We start from the raw sequence: 25,407 nt of genomic DNA, 5'->3' as shown, positions 1-25,407 counted from the left end.
AAACAATAACGAACAGAGTTAGGTACTTCATTTTTTACAATATCGAAATTAATTTAAAGTAATTATAAGTATTTATAATCATTAAATAAACTATTGACTTAAATAATTTAGATAATTGAAAGGTTCTAAGAATAAATTTAGTCATTTAGTTACATATTTTATTGCATTAATCGTTAAACATTTTAATATAGGGTGGAGCAAAAGTCCCGCTACGATTTCGATTGCGCGCCATCTTCGTTATGTGACGTTTAGCTCAGTTTCGCTTTAACCATTGTGTTGTGCAGATTTCCAAATTTTATTATGGATAAATATACGCCACAAGAATGAGCAGAAGTAGTGACAATATTTATTGAAAATAATCGTTCCATTATCGTCAGTGGTAGCGGGACTTTCGCCCCCCTTATATATAACATCGGTTTAAAAAATTTACTGCTAATAACTCATAATTTAATCTATTTGTCCCATATATTTCTAACATCTAGGCAAATTATGCAGTTAGTTTCACTTTATCTATATATTTTCATTACTTCATTTATGTATTAATATAATTTTTATCTTTTGAACAAACAATGAATTGAATAAAAAATCCAGCTTATCTGATAAAAGAATAATTTGTAAATAACCTATATTTTTTCTTCTCTTAAAGTCTCCTTTTTACCAACGAGACATCCGGTCTTACCCAGCCTGGTTACTGACGTGAATCATTTTTCTTGTCGGATTTTGAAGTCTTGCCTAGGAGAATCACAAATATTAAACAATAACAAACACTAATTTACGACCATGCCCCAGCAGGGTTCGAACAAGCGACTAACGCAACAGTAGGGGGACCATCCTGTCGCCTTTACCACTGCTCCAACCAAGCCGGAACCTATACTTTTATATAAAATTGTATCATTTTTTACTTATTTATTCACTCTTTAAAAGAGTAGCATCATTAGAGATAACTGATTTTTATGGCATCTTCAATGGCTTTCGTTAGTTTACTACAACTTTTTACTTTTCTTTGTGTCCCACATGAGGACTAAAAATTCATCAACAAACAACAGATTAAAAGATTCAGTTTAACTCTTGATACACAAATTAATTTAATTATTGCCTGTAATTAATTATTAGGTTACAACTTTGTTTCTAAAGGTATTTACTAATGCAACTTAAAATGAGTTAAAAGATAAATGTTAATAAATCTTACAATTACCTTAAATTCAATGAAAGGCTATGTTTCCAGAACATTATCAATTACTACCAGTTCTTAAGCAAGAACAATTTCTCAATTATTCTGAGTTAATCAGATATCAAATTAATTGAAATGCTTAAAATTAAAAATGGATTGATTGATGTTTATCTGTTGAAGCTAGCTTTCACGAGATGAAATAGGTCAGTCTGTATAGGTTCTAAAATATCGATATTTAAGAATTTCGTGCACTTCTTCAACAATTGGCCGTCAAGGGCAAGGTTCGTCTATATCATCGATATTTTTGAAATCAAAACGCGTATATTCTAACAACAGCGTTGACTTGAAAACTTAAAATGTTATCAACCCGTCTTAGTTGTCTAAGAGAAAACAGTCCTCTTACTGTTACGATAGTCGCAGGTTTGAATTCTGCTGTGGCGTGGTTGTCAATTTATGTTTGTGATTGTTTTGAATTATTCATTAAGTAAGGCTGCAGAATCTGACAGGAAATATGATCCCAGTCACGCTAGTAACCAGGCTGGGTAAGACTGGATGTCTTCTGGGATGATATCGAAATTGGTCACATTAAGAAGTAGATTAGTCCAGATAAGAAGTAGTAGGTAAGAAGGATACCAAAATATTTTTTAAAAAAGGCATCGAACAATTCCGAACACAATAATGTAATTATATCTAGAATTTTCTACGGACTGTAAACTTTCAAAAGTGCTATCCTATGGCTTCATTAAATAAATATTACTAAAAATAGGCGACTGTTAATTCTAAAATAAAAAAAAAACAATTTACTTTTTCCTCAGCCTTATATACTCCTTCATGTCTTATAATATTTGCTGGAAGTATAAGATTTTATATTCCATTTATGTAAATAAATGGCACTGCGTGAGAATTTAAACTAAATTTTTATGTAAATAGGTATTTTATATTCCTGGGTGATAACGTAAATTGATAGATAGATTCAATATTTCATTAGTTTTGTCATTTCATTAACTGATATGGCTCACTACGTTTGATTTATATTATAAATAAAGGGCATAGCTTACTATAATGTTCTCATTATAATACATCGATTAAATATTCTGGATGTAGTTTGTACCATTTATTCTATTCGAACTATATATTTTAAGATAAATTGATGACATTCAACATTTCATTATATTTTCGTATTTAGTGATGTAAACTACTTTAGAGAGATATAATGAATTAAAATTACTGATCTCTCTAAATGCAATGCAAATTGAATTCTATATTAGACATTAAAATGAGACAGTTATTTATATCTAACTTGAATTACCGTAAATTAGTCTAAATTACATACATTGAGTTGAAAATCTTAGTTATATTAATAAAGTATACCCTAATTGATGTGTTATATGACAGAATGGAAATATCCAGATAGTTTTAATAGGTTTGATAACTATTCAAATGGGATTATGTTCCTCCTTATGTTATAGTAGATCGTCAAGTATCAAATAATTCACTGGAACCAAATATAAACATTCCAGAACGCAAGTGAAAACGGATTTATACTTGCAAAGTATCTTGTTTTTTTTTTCAATATAATTATCGCTAACTTCAATGCATAGGCCTGTGCACTAAGTTTAATATATCGGTTGAAGAAAAATTAGTTTTAATTTTTTCATGATAGATGCCTTTAAAAAATGGCATATCACTAGTAATAAGTCATTGAAGTCCTTTATTACTGCGCTTTGAATTATTATTAGCCATTATTAGGCTTTGAAATTAAATTTCCTCGAAGGTTATTTTCGTCATATATTGCTTTTTTTCTTTCAAAAATAGATACATTCACTACATGCTCATCGAAATTATGTGTTTTTTTATGAGTCTTATTGTTTGCGATTGCATTGTGCAATATACAGGTGGAAAGGGCCGTTAGTTCTTTTTATTAATCTTTTAGAACTTCAACAATCTGCCCGTGGGAAATAAGTAGTATTATATGATTTCCGTTATAATATTATAAAACATGAAGGAATATATGAAGCTGAGGAAAAAGTAAATTTTTTTATTCTAGATTGAACAGTCGTCTATTTTTAGTAATATTTATTTAATGAAGCCATACTATAACACTTTTGAAAGTTTACAGTCCGTAGAAAATTTTAAATATAATTACATTATTGTGTTTGGAATTGTCCAATGGCGTTTTTCTAAAGCTAATTTGGTATTTATTCTTCTTGCCTACTACTGGTTATAACTATCCTGACATGTAGAATATCGCTTCAGTAAGTGATCTGCTGTACAATTTATAATCTAAATCTTGCTCTAGATACTATGCTAACTTATTCTAATGACTATTCTAACTTATTCTTGAGATTATTAAATCTCACTCTATGTGTCTGTTAATCAGTTCGTATGGTAGTTTGCGTTTGAGCCTACGTACTACACTGTTTGTCAAGTGCATGTCTACTAGTAGTGATGAACTACTAGTCTTTCGAAGTACTTCACACTAACACTTCCAAGGATAGCTATGTCAGATTTGTTAGTAGTACTCCACAGTTCAGTATCATAGGTCCAAATAGGCAACTGTTGACTTATACAGCAAAACGTTGTTATCAATCAACCTTTCTAATCAACCTTTTCTGTGATTGTGCTTGTGAACTTAAATACTAACTCCGCCACTACGTCTAGTTATATATTGTTTTTTCAATCGACATACCCTGACTTTTTGAGTTCAAGCGGAATTCTTACTTAACAGGAAGCAAAGATAGTTTAACGTTGCAGTGGCAGTTGTTGAATAGTTCTCTCGGAACTTTATAATAATAAAGATTTGTTGGTACTCTGCATTCATTCAAATCTATTGACTGTGTAACAAACGAAGACTAAGCCACTAATTATCCAACTGAGTGTTTAAACTCCTTGGATGCGTCTGATTTACCACCGCATAATTTACAACCGAAGGTGGCTAAACCAACAAAAACTATGCAGTGGAACCCGCTTGGTGATAAGAAAACTGATGAATAATGTTTTTGTGTGTTATTACCTTCATAAAGTATCCAATATAATATTTATTTTACATTCATTGTATCACTTCCATAAAATTATAAATTTAGTTCAGCAAAAACATTTGCAACTGGTTGTTAACAGACACTAAGTCAGTATAAATGAGCTAGCTCAGCACCATGGAATGGTTCCAGAGCAGTCTTCTTTGGTCCATTGATGGGAACAAATTGTCATGTCTTACCTGTCGGATCAATAAACCAGTAACAAGTCAATTGAGAAGTGATAGACAAGGAAGGAAGTCAAGGCCTGACATATAGGTGGACTTATATTAAATCCATATGGTTTTTTTGGTTAGCCCTAACCCTCAAAAGATGCGTGTATAAATTTGACAGCTCTCAGATCATTAGTTTGTGAAATATAGCATATTGATTGAAGCAACTTTTGTTATTGTGAAAAAAATTGATAAAATCATTTAGCATATTGATTGAAGCAACTTTTGTTATTGTGAAAAAAATTGATAAAATCATTTATATATATATATATATATATATATATATATATATATATATATATATATATATCTATATATATATATATATATATATATATACATATATATATACATATATATATATATATATACATATATATATATATATATATATATATATATATATATATATATAAATGAGCACGTGCTACAGTAGCGCGGTAAAAAACCAGGCGGTAATTATTTTTATCGGCGATTGAGTACCGCCTAGAAGACGACGCCCGGATGTAGTACGCGTCGCGTGCTACTAACACACGCCATTCAGGACCCGTGTTTCTCTTCGTACTACACGCACGGATATCCTGTGCCGTTTTCGCTTACCTGCGAACCACAGACATCTCACCTCCTCCACCCTCACCGTCGAGTCCCCTCCTCGCGCCACACACCCGCATCTAATTCCCGAAATGCGTCGTCAATACGCGTCTACTGCATTAGTCCGATCCAAGCTTTGGCTCGCCTCCATCTCCATAGACTCTGACCGACTTTAAGTCAATCCGCGACTGCTCCACGTCCGAACTATCGTCTCGTACAACGTTCAGGACTGGCGGTAATTTTCGGGTGTTTTACGACAGCGGTGGTTCTCGGATCTCGATCGATCTCACTTCGGAACATTGACGGTGAGTACAGTAGCCAAGATACGGTCGAGTTTTTATTTTGAATCTAATACTTGTTGTTAATAAATAATGAAAAAAGCATCTCGGATGAAATTCTCCGAAGAAAAAGATCTGAGTGTGCTTTTATTTTTGGGAGAAATGGAAATCGTGTTTCCTGAAAATTGTGGGCGTATTTATTTAATTTTCCCACAAATCGCCCGAAGGCAGGCTAATAAATCCTCTTCGAGTTTACGCAAAATCTAAAAAACGCCACCGTTTGCTGACGATTAGTAAAGATTTACTTTGTGTTTATTTTTTATTCGCCTTCTGATATTTCAATCAACTGAAAACTCAACTGTTTAAGGCCATTTCCGAGTAAATAAGTATAAGGTTTTAACAGTTAATAAATACACAAATATTCACTATTTCTCATTCGATTCGAACAAAAAATTTTTAAATACATTTCGATTTAGAAACTTTGGAGATGCCCCACTGGATTAGAAAAATTAACAACCCCTGTATTAACTAACCTAATATCGTGTTTGTTAGCTAAGTTATTCTACCATAGATATTACTTTACTTTATTTCTCACTAATTTCTCAGTTTACCACTAAAGTTTTATATAATATCGAAATTGTTTTTTTTTAATTATTATATCTAATACAATATTAATTTATAATTTAACTTATTTGTATTGTTCTGTCGCATTTGCATACTTGTATATATACTCAAGCAAAACGAATGCGAGATAAATACATAAGTACGTGTTTCCCAAATTAAAATTAAATTCAACTACTTAAAATATGGTTTGGTTCATTTAATTTCCTAATTTCCTACACGTTTTCAAGTAGATGTATTGCCCCCAGGTTGCTGTGACTTAGTAACCGTATTTCATGTTTTAAGATGAAATTTTGGATAACTTTGCAGATCCATTTAACTTCGAAATCATTACAATTTTTTGTTAATTCAGTCCAAATAGACGATATAAATAACTGATAAATCAATATCTTTGATCCTAGGCCAAATTAGAATATCTTTTCATTATCTAGTACAGTTAATTGATTTTGAACCTGATTTGCTCTGCTTTTTGTCTAACGTGATATTTATTTCGAAACTAAATCTAATTTACATAACTAATTTTATATTCCAAGAGATTAAAATAGAATAAGATATGTTCTAAAATAAAATATCCATAAAATACATAAATAAGTTTGTTAGAAATAGTGTTTTTAATTGCCATTAAGCTGAGTGTTTTCATGATAAGCTACAAAAAAACTGAAATATTAAGAAAATAATGCTGATTATATAGAATAAATCGAATGCAATAATAATAACTTCTGCAAAAGTATTGGCAACAGGAATTAATATTAATGTTAAATAGAAAGATTTATCACAGTATAAATAGTATAAAGCTTTCGTAATCCTATTCTTTTATCTTATCCTCTCCTTTAGTCATGTCTCCTTAGTTGTATTACATTAAGACGTTCCAAAAAATATTAGGAATGAATCAATCAAAGAGTGGTAATAATTTCATTAAGAATTCATCTCAATTCAATTCAAACAACCAAGATTAAGTGCAAAACATTATATGGATTCTATTATAAAGAACTGTGCAACACTAGAGATTCTTAGAGAGGTTTTAGTTATAAAAAAACAGTTGAAATTTTGCTTTTGGATAATCTAGCCTCAAAGATAATTTTCCAGGGCTTTCTGTTACCCTTCTATCCAATTAATTTTATTGTGTGTTGAGGCATTAGAAAAACATTCTATAAATATTAAACTATCAAATAGTACACACTGAGAACTAAGATTATAATTAAGGAAGGAGCACTACAGAGGTATATATTAGGATTAATTACCTACTATATACCAGCTGTATTAAAGAATATTAAAATTTATAGCATCTATATTTTAACTGGAACTATCTAACTATTTTTAATATCCTATACAGAATAGTAATAAGTGATAATAATATAAATCAAGTCAAATCAAGAAATATAGCCTCTTAAAGCTCATTGTTAATTTTTCGATACATTTGCCCAGACAAAACATTTTTGTTGTCATAATATCACCATTAAGTAAAAGTTATATGAAAATTTAAATTGTTTTCTACCCACCCTATAGAATTAACAATAGTTTCACGTTTTTTCAAGAGAAAGGGTCAAACCCTTATCACGTAGTTCCATATTAAATAAAATATTCACTTGTAGTTAAATATGAGTTATTACGTATGCTATAATATCTAAAAGAAGGATCACATTTAAATGTTTACATAGAAAAACAATTTCCATATTTCAGAATTCTATAGACTATTTCACTATTCATCAGAAATATCAAAAAGAATTCAATATTAACATCAACATATTTTGATGAAACTAAAAGATTAAGATAACGATATAGAAATTGAGACAAAACTTTGTATCATTGATTTATTTTACGCTTGAGATAGTATTGTCCTAATATGGGTAGCATATTGATATTCCTAAGAGCTTCAGTTCTTTATATTCTGAATATTATAGTAAGTATAGTCACGTATCAATGTGGTAGACCATGAAATAAATATACGTGATTCAAAAGGGCGCCAATCTATTTGTATTGTCACTATAGTACTACTGAAACGCTTTTTATTGTATCTATTATTATAACGACTATTTTGTTAACACATACATAGACAGTGGCTGAGATTCCTAAGATACGGAGGAATAAATTAAAATAAACAAAATATATAAATGCAAAATGTCATATTTTCTTGATATTACATCGTTTTGTTTATTTATTATTATTTAAATAAAAAAAATTTTTAAACAATATTAGGTTAACCATCTCGGTTGGCGCAGGGTGGTTAAAGCGACAGGATCATGTTGTGGCATGGATGTGCTTTAAGTTTCTGTTCGCTGGCTAGTCGATAGGCTAAATGCCGAGGACTGTAGTTCGGAGCCCACGTTAAACAGTAGGCCCACTCCAGATAAACTCTTGTTGATAAATAGGAAACTCTAAAATATAAAAAATAAATTGGTATGGAATTTTATCATAATAAATATATAATAAACATGACTATTAACAGTCAGCAACGTTATGATGGTTATTGTCGATATGAAGTTAATCATTTCCGTAACTTATAAATTGTGAGTAGTTATATTGTTATTATAATAAAAATTGTTTATATGCTATATTTGGATACAAAATTTGCGCGACATACTAGTAGCGACTTTATGGTGTTTATTTTTTACTCGCTTTAAGATAAAATGATTTTAACACTACTTAAGATATTACATTTGTTTAAATAAAATTCAATTTCAGTAATCAATTTTATACAAAGTTTGGTCTGGTGGATAATAAAAATCTTTATTTCTCGTTTATATTAATAATTTTTAAATTTTTTCCTGAATTATTGAGGATTTTGTGCAACGAAAGTATTTCGTTGTACTTGCATTAATACTCAAACAAGACGAGTGTGAATTCATTTCGACTACTTTAACTAAAGTTAAGAGTAAAGACTTATATATTATACAAGTTCAGTTGTTTGGTTCGTCTCAAAATTTTAATTTGTTGTCCAGTAGGTGTATTGCTTCCACGTCACTGTGATTTAGCAACATTCTTTCATATTTTGTCGCGTAATATTGAATACATTTTTGTTTCATTTTAATATTTTGATTCTGTCATACAGTTCTTTATTGATTAAGTAACGTTAGTAATTAATAGAAGAACTTTGTTTTAATAGCATTCCATTGCTAGTCGATTAGATATCTTGGTGCACCGTTATGTTTGGACCTTATAGCATAGCAAACACTAAAGATATCAATTGAACGTTTACATCATGTCATTCACGAATGTTTGGGTATGAGAAACCTCTGTGTAAAGTGGTTGCCGCGCGAGCTAAATTTTGACCAAAAACGACGACGAGTTAATGATTCGGAGCAGTGTTTGAAGATGACCAAGCGGAACAAGCCCGAGTTTTTGTATCGATATATGACAATGGATGAAACATGGCTCCGTCATTTCACTCCGAAGTCCAATCGGCAGTCATCTGAGTGGACTGCACACGATGAACCCGCTCCAAAGCGTGGGAAAACGCAACAGTCGGCTGGCAAGGTTGTGGTGTCTGTATTTTGGGATGCACATGGAATAATATTCATTGGCTACCTTGAAAAGGAAGGACCATCAACAGCGACTATTACATGGCGTTTGAAGGATGAAATCGCCGAAAAACGACCACATTTGAAGAAAAAGAAATTGCTGCTTCACCAAGACAATGCACCGTGTCACAAGTCAGTGAAAACGATGGCAAAAATCCATGAATTGGGCTTCGAATTGCTTCTTCATCCACCGTAATATCCAGATGTGGCCCCCAGCGACTATTTGCTGTTCTTAGATCTCAAAATAATAACTAAGGCCTATTTTAAAACAAAGGACAAATCGTACTACAAAAATGGTATCAAAAAGTTGGAGGGTCGCTATAATCAGCGTATCACCCTTGAAGGGAATTATGTTGAATAAAAAAACTAATTTTGCCAAAAAAAATTATTTTACTATGGTAGGCCGGGGACTTTTCAATTGACCTGTTAAATTCAAACAGCTTTATTATTGCCTATTACTGATTAACATGGGCGAGTCACTTACTTAGAGATGATCCCAGGAAAGTTATTTTTTAAGGGTTTATTAAAAATATCGATATATATATTTTACAAAAATATATCGATATATTTTTTTTCGATTTATCGATATATATTGAAGACGATATATATGGAAATATCGATAAATTTCTTGGTGGCCGACACCTCTACCCTGAACTATTAGTATTGATATCATAATTGTAATTCCAGTTTTTCTTTTATATCAATTAAAACAATTTGTTGTATCAAATATAAATACATGAGATAAATTACTGATATAATTTGAAATGTGTTCTTACAAGATATATTTGTTTGAAGATAATTACAGTTTAACAACTTTGATTTTACCATTACTACAGTAGGCTACTAAAATCCATGTTTGGCATTTTCGTGCGGTATGAATTACACTTAGACTAAGAGAAAAACTAGCGTTTCAACAAACCAAGTTAAATTTAAATATCACAGACACTGCTCTCTGAAATACTAATATTGCCATCATACTTGTAAACCAAGCTTTTTTTATTATATCAATCATAACCCCTACTCTGAACTGTTAGTATTTTTATCATAATTTTAATCCAAGTTTTTCTTTTATATCAATTAAAACAATTTGTTGTATCAAATATAAATACATGAGATTTGAAATGTGTTCTTACAAGATATATTTGTTTGAAGATAATTACAGTTTAACAACTTTGATTTTACCATTACTACAGTAGGCTACTAAAATCCATGTTTGGCATTTTCGTGCGGTATGAATTACACTTAGACTAAGAGAAAAAACTAGCATTTCAACAAATTTAGTTAAATTTAAATATCACAAACACTGCTCTCTGAGATATTAATATTGCCATTATACTTGTAAAGCAATATCAATCATAACGATTTTAATCTCAAAAAAGATAATTTACCGATACAATTTGAAACGTGTTCTTACAAGACACATTTGTTTGAAGAGAATTAGAGTTCAACAACTTGAATTTTAAAGTTAACACAGCACGATACTGAAACCCGATGGTATTTTCGTGCCATGCCAATTACACTTAAACTAAATATTTGTGCTATAGGATAGACCATTACCTCAACTTCTGAAATTTATTAGTACAAGATCTGCCTCTCACCTTCCCGACCGATCATTTATTTATACAGCTTTATTTTCAACAAAAAAATCATCGACAGCTTGGTCGATATTGGCCAAGGCCTTGCCGGTTTGTTTTCATAACGTTATATCCATAGAATTTCGAAGGATTCATTAATCAAATCGGGGCCGACCATTCTTGTTCCCTGTTTTTGTCGCTCGCAAAAACGCCTAGAACAACATTTTTACCGCATTTCCATCAAACGTTCCCTAGGAATGCCTGCAATATATTATTGACGGATATAAATATAACTTTGGCGCGAGTCAATCCCGATCCAGATGTACATAGTCAGGGACTCCGTAGCACAGGGTCGTATTACAGATAATCGAGATTGATGTCTAAATCTACTCTGACTTTATTTTCGTATTTCAATTCGCACCTCAACGACTGTCTAAATTAACTGTCGCATCATTCCACAACTCTTTCGGTGATTTCAGTGTGAATCTTTGTCTTGTATGTTTGAACAAGTGTGTTTAGACTACAAATAATATCAGAAATTTATATTTATATCTGAATATTTGTTTAACATATAAATAATTATGTTATTGTCTAGATTTCAGTATTTATACTAGATAAAGGAAATTAATAAGGAACGGTTTTATTATCATATTTATAATATCACTGTAAAAAATATGTATCATATTTTTATAAATATCATATTAATAATATCATAATATAATTACAGATAATCGAGATTGATGTCTAAATCAACTCTGACTTTATTTTCGTATTTCAATTCGCACCTCAACGACTGTCTAAATTAACTGTCGCATCATTCCACAACTCTTTCGGTGATTTCAGTGTGAATCTTTGTCTTGTATGTTTGAACAAGTGTGTTTAGACTACAAATAATATCAGAAATTTATATTTATATCTGAATATTTGTTTAACATATAAATAATTATGTTATTGTCTTGATTTCAGTATTTATACTAGATAAAGGAAATTAATAAGGAATGGTTTTATTATCATATTTATAATATCACTGTAAAGAATATGTATCATATTTTTATAAATATCATATTAATAATATCATAATATAATTACAGATAATAGAGATTGATGTCTAAATCTACTCTGACTTTATTTTCGTATTTCAATTCGCACCTCAACGACTGTCTAAATTAACTGTCGCATCATTCCACAACTCTTTCGGTGATTTCAGTGTGATTCTTTGTCTTGTATGTTTAAACAAGTGTGTTTAGACTACAAATAATATCAGAAATGTATATTTATATTTGAATATTTGTTTAACATATAAATAATTATGTTATTGTCTAGATTTCAGTATTTATACTAGATAAAGGAAATTAATAAGGTACGGTTTTATTATCATATTTATAATATCACTGTAAAAAATATGTATCATATGTTTATAAATATAATATTAATAATATCATAATATAATTACAGATAATAGAGATTGATGTCTAAATCTACTCTGACTTTATTTTCGTATTTCAATTCGCACCTCGACGACTGTCTAAATTAACTGTCGCATCATTCCACAACTCTTTCGGTGATTTCAGTGTGAATCTTTGTCTTGTATGTTTGAACAAGTGTGTTTAGACTACAAATAATATCAGAAATTTATATTTATATTTGAATATTTGTTTAACATATAAATAATTATGTTATTGTCTAGATTTTAGTATTTATACTAGATAAAGGAAATTAATAAGGAACGGTTTTATTATCATATTTATAATATCACTGTAAAGAATATGTATCATATTTTTATAAATATCATATTAATAATATCATAATATAATTACAGATAATAGAGATTGATGTCTAAATCTACTCTGACTTTATTTTCGTATTTCAATTCGCACCTCGACGACTGTCCAAATTAACTGTCGCATCATTCCACAACCCTTTCGGTGATTTCAGTGTGAATCTTTGTCTTGTATGTTTGAACAAGTATGTTTACATTACAAACAATATCAGAAATTTATTTTTACATTTAAATATTTACAAACCTGCATCACAAGTCGAATCTTACAGGCCTATTTCGCTACTAGCTGCATTATCAAAGCTATTTGAGAAACTAATATTTAAACGTATTAAAAATTTTGTAATAATACCAGATTTCTAGATTGGTTTTTGAAATCACCATTCAACAATCGATCAAGTGCACAGAGTGACTGAGGCTATTGAAAGAGCGTTTGAGGAAAACAAATACTGCCCTGCAATATTCCTGGATGTCTCACAAGCTTTTGATCCAGTTTGGCATTTGGGATTAATCTGTAAGTTGAGCAAATTGTTACCGTGTAACTACTGTCAATTGCTGGAGTCATATCTTTTCGGAGAAAAATTTAGAGTATCGCACGAAATGGCGTTCTCGACACTTAAAACTACTAATTCGGCTGGAGTTCCACAAGGTAGCGTCTTGAAACCTCTCCTATATCTGCTCTACACTACTGACATTCCAACAACAAAAGAAACACTATTGGCATCTTTGCTGACGACACAATTATTTTGACAAACGATATACCTCTGCCTAGGGCAATAGAAAAAGTACAAGTGGCTGTCAACAAAATCTACAAATGGACGAAAGATTGGAAGATTCAACTTAATAGCTCCAAATCTGTCCACGTTAATTTTGCATTACGGCAAAATAATAAAACCTTTATAATATAACTCAGTAGATGTCCGATTCCTCAAGCAGAGTCAGATAAATACCTTGGAATCCATCTTAATAGTAAATTAAATTGGAAACATCATGTTAGACAAAAAGCAAAACACATTAGAACCAAAATAAAACAACTATACTGGTTAGTCGGAAGATACTCTCAACTTGATCAAATATCAAAGAGATTGATTTATAAGACAATTATAAAGCCAATTTGGACCTATGACGTGTAAATATGGGGTTGCGCTAAACATTCAAATCAACTAGTCATACAACGCAGTCAAAACAAGCTTCTTCTATTTATTACCAATGCCTATCGCTATGTAACAAACGAAGAACTGCACGATGACCTGGAAATCAAATGCATTTGCGAAGTTATCCAAGATTTCGTCTTGAAACACGAACAACGGCTGGGCAGCGCGCAGGATGTCAGAAGATTGAAGCGAACCAAACCATACGAACTTGTATAAAGGGTATACCTTTAGTGTAATCTATAGCTATAAGTTATTCTAATTTTATAATTGAGGAATACATATTGATGTATTTTCTCGCACTCGTCTTGCTTGCGAATTGATTCAAGTACATATGAAAAGTTGTAATAAATTAATTGTATATTAAGATTGTACTAAGCGTATCTAATAAAGATGTTATAAATAATATTATAAATTATATTTAAATATTTGTTTAACATAAATAATTATGATATTGTCTAGTTTTCGGTATTTATACTAGATAAAGAAAATTAATCTTAAGCGGTTTTTAATATCATATTTATAATATCATTGTAAAAAATATGTATCTTATTTTTAAAAATATCATTACAGGCCCTTACAGATATACCATTTCCACTTTCATCGAAATAGCAACACGTCCTAAAAATTCGGCCTGTTTTCGAACTATCAAAATGAATAAAGAGCATACAATATTTACATGACCAAATAATACAAAGAGTTTAAGAGTTTACAGGTATGGTTGACAAAATGTAACAACTGGTTTTTTAATTCTTAACGTTGTTTTCTATTGATTAGATTTCTATTAATTTCTATTGATTTTATATTGATTGGCTCTAAAAGATATCGCGCTTTATCATTTCACTAGAATATCAAATAAAATATAGAATTCAGAATTCATGCTTAGTTTTGAAACTGTTAGTGACTATATAAATGCAAGCATCTAATTTAGTTTAAATCCAAGATGTTTTCGCTTATCCAGTATATGCCCGAGTTAGAGCAAAATCATCCACTTCCACCTGTTGTAGTTGGCAAGTTAAATGGGTGGATTTTGTTTCATTAGCTTTAATACGCCAAGTTTTCAACCCAAGCCACAATGTTTGGTACATTATTATTGCTAAACTGTCATGTTGTATATAACTACAGAAGTGATTTTCATAGATAATAAATCGTTATACAAGATATATTATTCCCATTGTACACTATAAAGAAACAAGTACACTATCTTGCGAAACACCTGAATTTATTGGAAGTAATTCAGTGTGTTCATCATCTTATTTTAGAGTAAACTATCTCTCGGTAAAATAATATTTCGCTAGCTAAAATTACAGTTGAAGGAAAAGCTACTTTAATTTAACCTTAAGCCTCTTGACGTATAGTTTCTCAAAAACTATCGATATACATTTAAGGTAATAAACTTATATTTTTCAGGATTGAAAACCGTAACGATTTCATCCACTTTCCAACTACAAGGAAAGTAATTAATTTGTAATATAGCATTAATTATACAAGTTATTAATTATTCTATTATACCCTTTTCTGATTTCTGGTTTCTGGTTCTTGAGAGTATTTTTTCATGCGGTAGATCCATTTGTTAAATACAGACCTTCGCATGTTGGGTGGACACCCCCTCCAACCTCATAGATGGTCCCACCCCCCTTATAAGGTCAAGCACGGAGATTACAAACAGTTGTCCAGGTATCATCATGGGGATGGTATCAGATCGCATTGTTAATTTTAATTACCCTTCGATCCTATCCTGGCTAAAAACTAACATATGTTAGACTTGGGGAATTTATCAAGTTAGTAGTTTTATTTTCTTCATCTATAAATAGGTTAGATAGGAAGAATGATGAAAAATGTCATTCTTTCTTTACTGCGCCTATCTTAATTATGGTCATTTAACATTTTTGTAATAATTTTCTAGCCTTTTGGGCTAACTGAAAAATAAAATTTAGCAATAAAAACACGTGCTGAAGGACTAATCCATATTGAACATTTGTACAGAATAAATACATCAAAACACAAATAATGCGTTTTTAAAAAGGATAGTTTGACCATAACTGAATGGTTACTGCTCACTATTCACTACAGGTTTTATATAATGGCTTGTTCGTTTTTATTTATTGCACTGTATAAATATTTCATTATATATATTTTACTTGCTCAATACGAATATACTCCATACACTAAAATCGAAATCCAAATTGGTAATTCATATTTAAATTATTGAATAAAGCACCATAATAAAAATGTTTTGCCAGCTTGGTTGGGTGTGGCCAGTGGTAAAAGCGATAGGACGGTCCTCCTACAGTTGCAATAGTCGCGGATTCGAATCCTGCTGGGGCATGGTCGTAAATGTGTGTTTGTGATTGTTTAACATTAAGCAAGAGTGCCCCGACAAAGAAAATGATCCCGTCCGTATCCAGGCTGGGTAAGATCGGGTGTCTTCTGGAATGATTTGGTGATTTGGTTACTCTTACATTGGTTGGCCACTCGCCAGTCGGTAGGTTTAATGACGAGGACCGTGGTTCGGAGCCCATGTTAAACTGTAGGTCCAGTCCAGAAAAACCCTCGTTGGTAAAAAGGAAACTTTAAAATATTTAAAAAGTAATAATAAAAATGTTTTGATGAATTTGGAAATTGATGACTGCAAAAAAATTATATTTTAATGTATCACATGTATTAAATGATATATGAATAAAACAACTAGAAAATAATGAACGATACACATATTAAAACAATTAAAAGTAGCGAAAGAGCCATAATATTTTTAAAAAAATCTCACAAAGTAAGCCTGGAACTGAGTGGACAGGCGGCATAAACTTAAAAAAAAATGGGTCCAACTGGGGTGCGACAGCAGCCCGATACGGATCTGCGCTGGTCCACGAACCGACATTCCTTTTTCGAGTTTGTTTTTATACAGGAGATGCACGAATAGCATGGCTCGTACATAATATTTTTAGATTTTTGATACAATATTTACAATTTCCTATTACCGTAACGGAAATTTTTGCTTACACTTAACGCTAATATTGGAAAATTAGGTTACATTTGATAGGTTAATTGCGGCGACTGTTTGTAACTGTTTATATTCTTTATAATTTGAATCTTACGCAAAGAAAACAGCCAAAGTATAGATCAATTTAAATTTAATTACCATTGCAATTGGAAAATGTTGCTACGTTTTGAAAGAAATTTAATGTTATTTTGTATTGAGGTTAATCTTAACCTTTCATGGACACACTTTGGACGAATGTATAAAAAATAATTTTTTATTCATTTTTAATTAATCCATCATCTATACTGACCATAAAATTGAGTAAGAATATATTGAGATAAAGAATATATTTATATATTGTCATAATGACGCGCAGTTTGAATGTCAACTGTCACGAATGAAAATTCTCCAAAAAAAAAAGAAATTTTGGATTTTATATTAGAATAACTAGCAGGGTTATGTCACCTCGACAAATACCAGTTAATGCACCTAATATGGTTTGGATCAACTTCTTTCTCTTTCCAATTATCAAATTACCATTTCAAAACACCGAAACTGATGTCGAGTTCAGAGAATACGTATAAAAACTTTGAAAACAATGTTTTGACAATTGGATTGTTTGTTGGCGTAAGCGTGTTGTTTTAGAAGGGGCCTACTTTGATGACGTAATGGATAAATAATAAATATTTCACGGTTTATTGGCCAATTACCGTACTTCTAACAGAATGTATGACGCTATTATTTTTTGTTTATCTTCCGCCGAACTAATCCCTTTCAAATATTTAATGATTCAATTGGTTATGTTTTCATATAGATAATAGTGCAAATTGTAAATATCATATATTACGATATTTCTTTTGAATGTCCATTAAAAAAAATGTCAATAATTTTAATGCGTTTAATTGTATTTGTATAATAAGTTTTCAACCTTTTCAAAAGTGATGATTTTAATGTCAATAATAAAGTACGATGAGGAGAAGAAAAAGGTTCGAAAGCTGCAAAATGCAAGAGATGGGCAGAAACCCAGCTCAAAGCAGTTTCAGACAGCTTAACACTTGATGGGATCAATCGTTTCAAGACATTTATACGAGGGGAAAGATCCAAAAAGAGGGATAATGATACGAATTGACCCAATACATGAATTTAAACCATTTTAACTTATATAGGATATAAATAGCACAATGTTGAGGGTATCGAATTATGGATTGAGAAAACAAAATGATTTTGTACTGTTACGCCCGATTACACGTAAAATAGAGAAAATGATGTTAGGAAAAGCAAGCACGATTAGGCAAACAACCGCCCTAATAACCAAACTTAGCCTCTTCCGATTAGCATTTGTCTTTCAAGTTCTAAGTTCTACTTTCCCTGCAACAGACTGAAAATGTATAATCAAGAACTACTGAAGAAAAAATTAAATAATCACCTTCTTACTGCTGCCAGAGTGGCAGATTTCAATTTCCATCAGAACATGGATTTAATTTATGTTTATAGTCTAACTACTCTAAACGTATAAAATATATATGAATCCGAAGGAACAACCACTCGTCAGTATAAAAATATAGCATAAAATTTTAAAATATTTTATAAGAACCTGGAAATCTCCATATAAAGTAATAGCCTATAGACCTATTTAAGCGCTACCGTTAGTAGCTAAAATATTTGAAAATTTCCCGTTGGTTATAGAGAGAAAACCCCTAATTCCAACACACTAGTTTGGGTTTATTAACAAACATTCAACAAGTGATTAGGTGCATGGAATAACGGATGTTATTAACAAAGTAAATGAATATAAAAAAGTGTGTTCAGATATATTCTTAGATGTAGCACAAACACAAACACGCTACGACTTCGTTCATAAGTTACAAAAAATTATACCAAAGCAACATATTGAAGTATTAAAATCTTACATCAGAGCCAGAGTCGAACAAGCGGAAACCTACTGTACAATATAAAAGACTAAAGCTGTACCACAAGGGGCCAATTTTTTGCTCAGGTTACAATGTGATATGTCACAAATGAAAGATATCACAATGGCTACATTCTGATTTTTGCTGTAGGACACAATAGCGAAGAAGGAACCTATATATTACAACAGACCAGTGACAATAAAAATAATTGGAACGAAGCCCAGAAAATAAAAATTAAACAAAGTAAATCTGAACATGTGCAGTTCATCTATAATCATACCACACGAACATTAATAACAATAAATAATACTATTATACCATATAGCAACAACGCTAAGTATCTCGCAATGGCCATTAATGCACAACTTTGATGGAATAATAAATTACTATTATACAAACAAATATTTAAACCTAGACGAAATTGAGTTATGGGGATGTTCCGCGAAAAACAACGTAAATATGATACAAGTATTTTGTCCCAAATTTCTCAATAGTAAGGGCATCAAGATACTATAAGGAAACATTTTTTATTAATCTCTTAGAACGTTAACAATCTGCCCGTGGGCAATAAGTATAATTATATGATTTCCGTTTTATAGTATAACTATCCTGACATGTAGAAGATCACTTCAGTAAGTGATCTGCTGTACTACTTATAATCTAAATCTTATTCTGATACTATTCTAACTTATTTTAAAGTCTATCCTAACTTATTCTAATGACTATTCTAACTTATTCTAGAGATTATTAAATCTCAATCTATGTGTATATTAATCAGTTCGTACGGTTTGCGTTTGAGCCTACGCACTTCACTGTCATCGCGCATATTTAACTGTTTGGCGAGTGCATTAGGATGCACTACTGGTCTTTCAAAGTACTTCTATACGCGCTGAATCAGTTTCTTGGAGATGTAATATCTATGTAATGGGCATCGATGATGACTCGCAATACATTATTCTGGGACCTCTGGAGAATGGCTATGTTAGATTTGCTAGTTGTACCCCACAGTTCAATACCATAGGTATAAATAGGCCTAAGTATCGACTTATACAGCAAAACTTTGTTATCTAATGATTTAGATTTATACCTTATAAGCCAATACATTTCGTTTAGTTTAAGCCCAAGATGTTTGCGTTTTGTCACTATATGTTTTCCCACGTCAAACGTCGATCAAAATTGCCAGCTTATTTAATTTTATTGAGGGACAAGTTCTTCTACATAGGGTGAATGTCATATGGGTAGATTGTGCCCCATTTGCTTTGATACACCACGTTTTAAACCACAATTCGACATTGTTAAGATGAAGTTGGAGGTTTCTTGTGGCTGATACTGGATCTTTGTGTGATGATGAAGCCGCTGTATTATCAGCATATGTTACAACAGTAGTATTTCTTGAGGTCGATAGGTCAGCTGTATTTAATAGATATAACAATGGGCCAAGAACACTGCCATGTGGTGTATTGATGGTTTTTCGAAAAGTTTAGAGCTCACAGGTAACACAGGCTTATAGGACGATAAGAGTATAAGGACGATAAGTAAGTAGTAATCAGAAGGAGCATGGCCCGGAGAAAAGGGCAGGTGGAGCTGGCCATTTTAATGTTTCATATTCATTTCATATTCATGTTAAGTATATTTTCATCGGTTTTGCAACATCTGGTGGAGCGTCGTTATGTTGAAGAAAAACATTGTTGTGTCTTGTCTCTTATTTCGGCCATTTTTCGAGCAGTCCTCGGCTCAAAAACTTCAGATGTAGTCACAGCAATCGATGCTTTTAAACCCACGTCTTCAAACCTGTGGTTGTCCACAACGCTCTTTGTCTCCGCATATTGAAATCGATAGAAAATGTTTGTCATAAACTGTTTAAAATATAATAACATGTTTGTACAAATTCAGACATTTTGAAGATACTGAAAAAACTTTATGTTCACACTTCGACGAACTGAAGAGTAAGGCCTGTCAGTGAGGCTTCAACATGAAGTTGGTTACAGAAACACCATCTGTTATATATCCCATCAATTTCCCACCTTCTTGTTGGTGTGTGAAAATGGGTGTGGAATATTATTATGAATATAGTCCCAAGAACAATATTCATATAGGGAACGTTTGTTTCGATCATATTAGACATTTACGTATATAAATATTTAATCAAATCCGGGAATGTTTTAGTTAAAAACTCTCCATAAACATATCTTTCTTTTTTTATTAAGTTGTTGTAGAACCGACCTTTCGCCATCACTTTTTACAATGGCCGGACTTTATTATTTAGCAGAAAAAAAACATGACAGGGGACAAAATTAGAGCATACAGTAATCTTCACCCATTCCATATTTTTGTGCATTCTCACATGTCTAGTGCCCACGTATTATTGTTTATTAGAGTAGTAGTTAGGTGGTATTTTTTTGTTAATTTACATGTTATATTGTGTTAAATAATATGAAAACACTGAGTAATAAGACGTAGTTTGCGATGCTGCGTTGTGTGCTGCTACACATGAAAAATATGTTTAAATGTAAATAATTGTCAATGCCTTGAAAATTATATCAAAGGTAGTGTAAACAGTGTGTAAACATATTCATGTTGTCTGCTTTTTTTTATATAATAGAAGCAGCCCTACCATAGTTATAACAGCAAATATGTTAGTGGAATTGGCGAAGATTACTGTATACTGAAAATTATCTTCGAGGATGGAATCTGGCGACTGTAACTTACCTAGAAATAAGTTATTGTAAAGACAAATTGTAGGTTAGGCGTAAACGTGACAATGTCAAAAATAATATAAAAATTATTTAATATAACGCTGACTTCAAGTTGCAAGAAGTACAAAACCATTAAAGCATATTATTAGCCTGTATATTCTCGATAAAACATGTGCAACATGTTTTTCTTCGGTTGCACGTAACCAAACTCTATAAACAAATGAGTAACTTCTCATACATAAGAATCGATAATATTTATTGGTTCTTCGCTAATAGATACCAGATCTAGCGAGCGATAACATCGAAAATTAGGTTACGATCGAATTTTTAATAATAACACCGGCCGGTCCGTAGTTTACACAAACCCGACTCGTCAGACAGGAGAAAACTGATAAATCTGGAAACGCATCTATATATTGTTTTGTGTCATCGTACTTTAAAAGTAAAAATAATGTGGCCACGGTTATTTTCGGACGTAGAAACGCATGATTTGTAATATTGCACGTTATAATATTCTCGGAAAAACTCGCCGTTTCACGTTTTTCCGTTGCGGCACGTGAAAAATCGAACAACTTAAAATATAAAAAGAAGAGCTCCCTTGACACATTGAGACGTTAAGAGATAAAGGTTTCTGGTAGTGATGATAAATCTACTTAATATGTCATTTAAACACTATTCAGGAATTTATTGCCGGAGTTGATACATATATATGTGGGGTCGTATATCAAAGTCATATTTAAAGAAATGTATAGCCTTTTAAATTTCTAGAATATCCCAAATAACAAATTATTAACATCATTCTTAGAAATATAAACTTATGGTATTCATTTAAATTAAACATAAAACTAATTTGCATATAACTTAATTTTACATATTTTGAACATATTTATTAAATAATAAAGTTAATAACGAATTTAAACTTACCGGCTTGGTTGGCGCAATAGTAAAGGCGACGGGACAGTCCACCTACTCTTGCGATAGTCGCTGGTTCGAATCCTGCTAGAGCATAGTCATAAATTTATGTTTGTAATTATTTAATATTTGTGATTGTCCTAGGCAAGAGTGCAAAATTTGACAAGGAAAATGATCCCGGTCACGCCAGTAACCAGGCTGGGTAAGACCTGATATCTTCTGGGATTATTTCTAAGTTGGTATGTTAAACAGTACACGTCTAGTCCAGATAAACCCGCGTTGGTAAAAGGAGACTCTAAAATATAAAAAAACTTAAACTTGCAAAATAATAACTCAGCCAGATTTTCAAACTTACTTCCTCTTAGAAATATAGAACTAAATATAATAATATTTCTTTCTGTGATATCCTCACTATTTTTGTCAACACAGACTGAATAGACTGCATTTAGGTCATAGAGACAAGTGAAAGTGTTATATTGTACGAACACCTATAATGTAAGTGCGAAGACAACATCTGGGAACGATATTAAATATTAACCTAATGTTACATATTCTATATCATATATTTTACAATTATCAAAATAATGCACCGTTCACAATTTAATAAAACTTCCATTTTGGCTTTGAGTTAAAACAAGTTAATAGCATTTTTTTTCTCTCATATGAAGTAAAAATGAGTTCTGAAATTTCTTGATAATTTCAGATCAGTCTTTTTCATTTTTATGCTATGATTATTCAAGAGCATCGAACGATTTTTATGGATTAGTGTGGGACTATATTAAATAATTGCAGGTATCTTAATTAGCAATATATGTTGGTGAAAAATCCAAATAACAACATAAACAACTGCTAACTATTAAATTCAACGGTTTTGACATTTATCTACAAAAATCAATCTAATCAATCGCTTACTTGATAAAAGATGAAGTGACTAAAATGTAAAAAGTGAAATACCATATAATCATGTTTTTATAAACATCAGAGGTTGTTTATAAAGTTCTCCAAGCAATGATTTCGTTACTTTTATTTATGTAGTTTTTATATAATCTATCGAAAGTTATTTTGTACATACGTCATCTAAATTTGGACGTCAAAACGTCGAAATGTTGCCGCGTCAACTTTGAGTTTTAGTTCAGTTTGGCTTTGGCATACATCAAATGTTTGTATTGAAAAACTACTCATTATTTTTATACATTTCATATATTTAATCTTTGATAGAGCTAACATCAAGCTGATCTTGATTTGTTACTCGCTTCGTATGATGACTGTTTTTTTTTTTCAGTGAATTTTTATTTTTTAAGATATTTCGTTTGTAAAGCTTGCCAGTTAATAATCTCTTATCCATATTGTTTTGGATATTTTTCCATACGTTTGACAACCGGACAATTTTGACAGGTTAGTACGGTCACACGTTCAAACTTATCACCCAACATTGTGTCTCTCTTTAACTAGAATAAAAAGAGAAGGAAAATAATGTCTGATTCTAAAACGAATTTACAAAGTGCGGCATTAAACATCTTAATGACGTATGTACAAAAAACTTTGGATAGACTCTACGTGTTTTTTGCTACAGGTATAGAATCTTTATATATAAAATACCTGAAAGAGTGTTCATATGTTTTTATTGATGCAATCGACGTCTGTTAGCTGCACATTACTTACACAGAGATGTAAAATAAAAATGCACAGAAATGGAAATGTATTCATATTTTATTTTAGTTGTATATGTAGAGGCACATATTTTCAGCTTTATGTTGAACATATTGAAAGAGAAAATTACCTTCAGTCCGGATCGAAACCTCCCTAAATTCAATAACCCGAAAATAAAAGCATGCGAGAGCGAACATATTGATCGAGGTGTTTATGGGAAGGCGTTTCTTTTACTTTGTCGCAGAATATTCTCTGCAAAAAGGGAATTGAATCAATTCAGATGACAACGCAGAAAATAAATGGAGATATGTCTTGAATATTTATGTCTAATAAAGAACTTTGTTATTTTACTTTTTGGAATCAAAATACTTTATATTTTAACTATTATTATTTGTACCAAGTAAATGTTTTGTATAGTAACACATTACATGAGAACTGACAAAGTCAATATAACGCGTCAGTCAAAATTATAAATTGGCCGAAGACTTATCATATTGTAGCTTAATTTCGGTAGACAGCAACTAAAAACGTACTAACTGGTAGGTTGTATGCGAAAATTTAAAGTACTTATAACCTATTTCTTATTCTACTATATACTTATAGTATATACTTATACTATTCTAACTTATTTTAAAGTATATCCTAACTTATTCTAAAAACTATTCTAGCTTATTCTAGAGATTATTAAATCTCCCTCTATGTGTCTATTAATCAGTTCGTATGGTAAAAATGTATCATATACGTCTTAAAGCAAATTGATCAGATTTATAAATATAAAGAAGTAACCAATGTAAATAAAATATTTGCTCGTCCATACTTAGTAAAATATATTATTGAGGATGATGTATTATACCTATTATTAATATTATTATATTATTAATATATTTTCACTTAGATCTATTGTAGCTTTATAATATTGTTTTGGTGATTAGAATAAAATAGCACTAATACAAATTATTTATGTCTGGCTTAATAGTGCAGTGGTCGAGACGTTAGGACTCGTTTTTATAATTCTGACTGTCTATAAACAATACTACAAAATCTAATCACGTTAATCAATACTTTTCTTCAATTTTTCGGTTCTTCACCTTAGTTGAAATTTTCGCAACTTATTTACGGCCGTGTTGTCTTGGTGGCATCTGTTCTTTAATTTTCTTATAATTCAGTCATCAAATCAACAAGGTAATTTACGCAATTGAACAGAACTGAATTGGTCACTAATATCGTCTGATTCGATTTCGGCAGACTTTTTCTTGTGGGATTTTGTTGAAGTTGCCTATTTAAGCTAATAAGTAATAAAGGTGAATTTTACGGGGTATTGGACGGTTTCAGAA

The 25,407-nt window shown here is 31.1% G+C and overlaps 1 protein-coding gene across 1 annotated transcript in view; it reads left to right on the top strand.

Annotated features, from left to right (window-relative positions):
* Positions 1-5,127: 5,127 nt before the first annotated feature.
* stumps (DBB domain-containing protein stumps) overlaps positions 5,128-25,407 on the top strand; it is a 114,251-nt gene continuing 93,971 nt past the window's right edge. Inside the window, exon 1 of the mRNA XM_076401569.1 lies at positions 5,128-5,311. The gene's annotated coding sequence lies outside the window, so the exon portion shown is untranslated. The remainder of the gene's footprint in view (positions 5,312-25,407) is intronic.

The sequence above is a fragment of the Rhynchophorus ferrugineus genome, unplaced genomic scaffold (assembly GCF_030347505.1).
Source record: "Rhynchophorus ferrugineus isolate W39M unplaced genomic scaffold, kcgeb_rfMv2 rfM4, whole genome shotgun sequence".
In the NCBI taxonomy this organism is placed as follows: domain Eukaryota; kingdom Metazoa; phylum Arthropoda; class Insecta; order Coleoptera; family Curculionidae; genus Rhynchophorus; species Rhynchophorus ferrugineus.
Note: the sequence above shows the minus strand (reverse complement) of the source record. Positions and strands in the feature narration are given on the sequence as shown.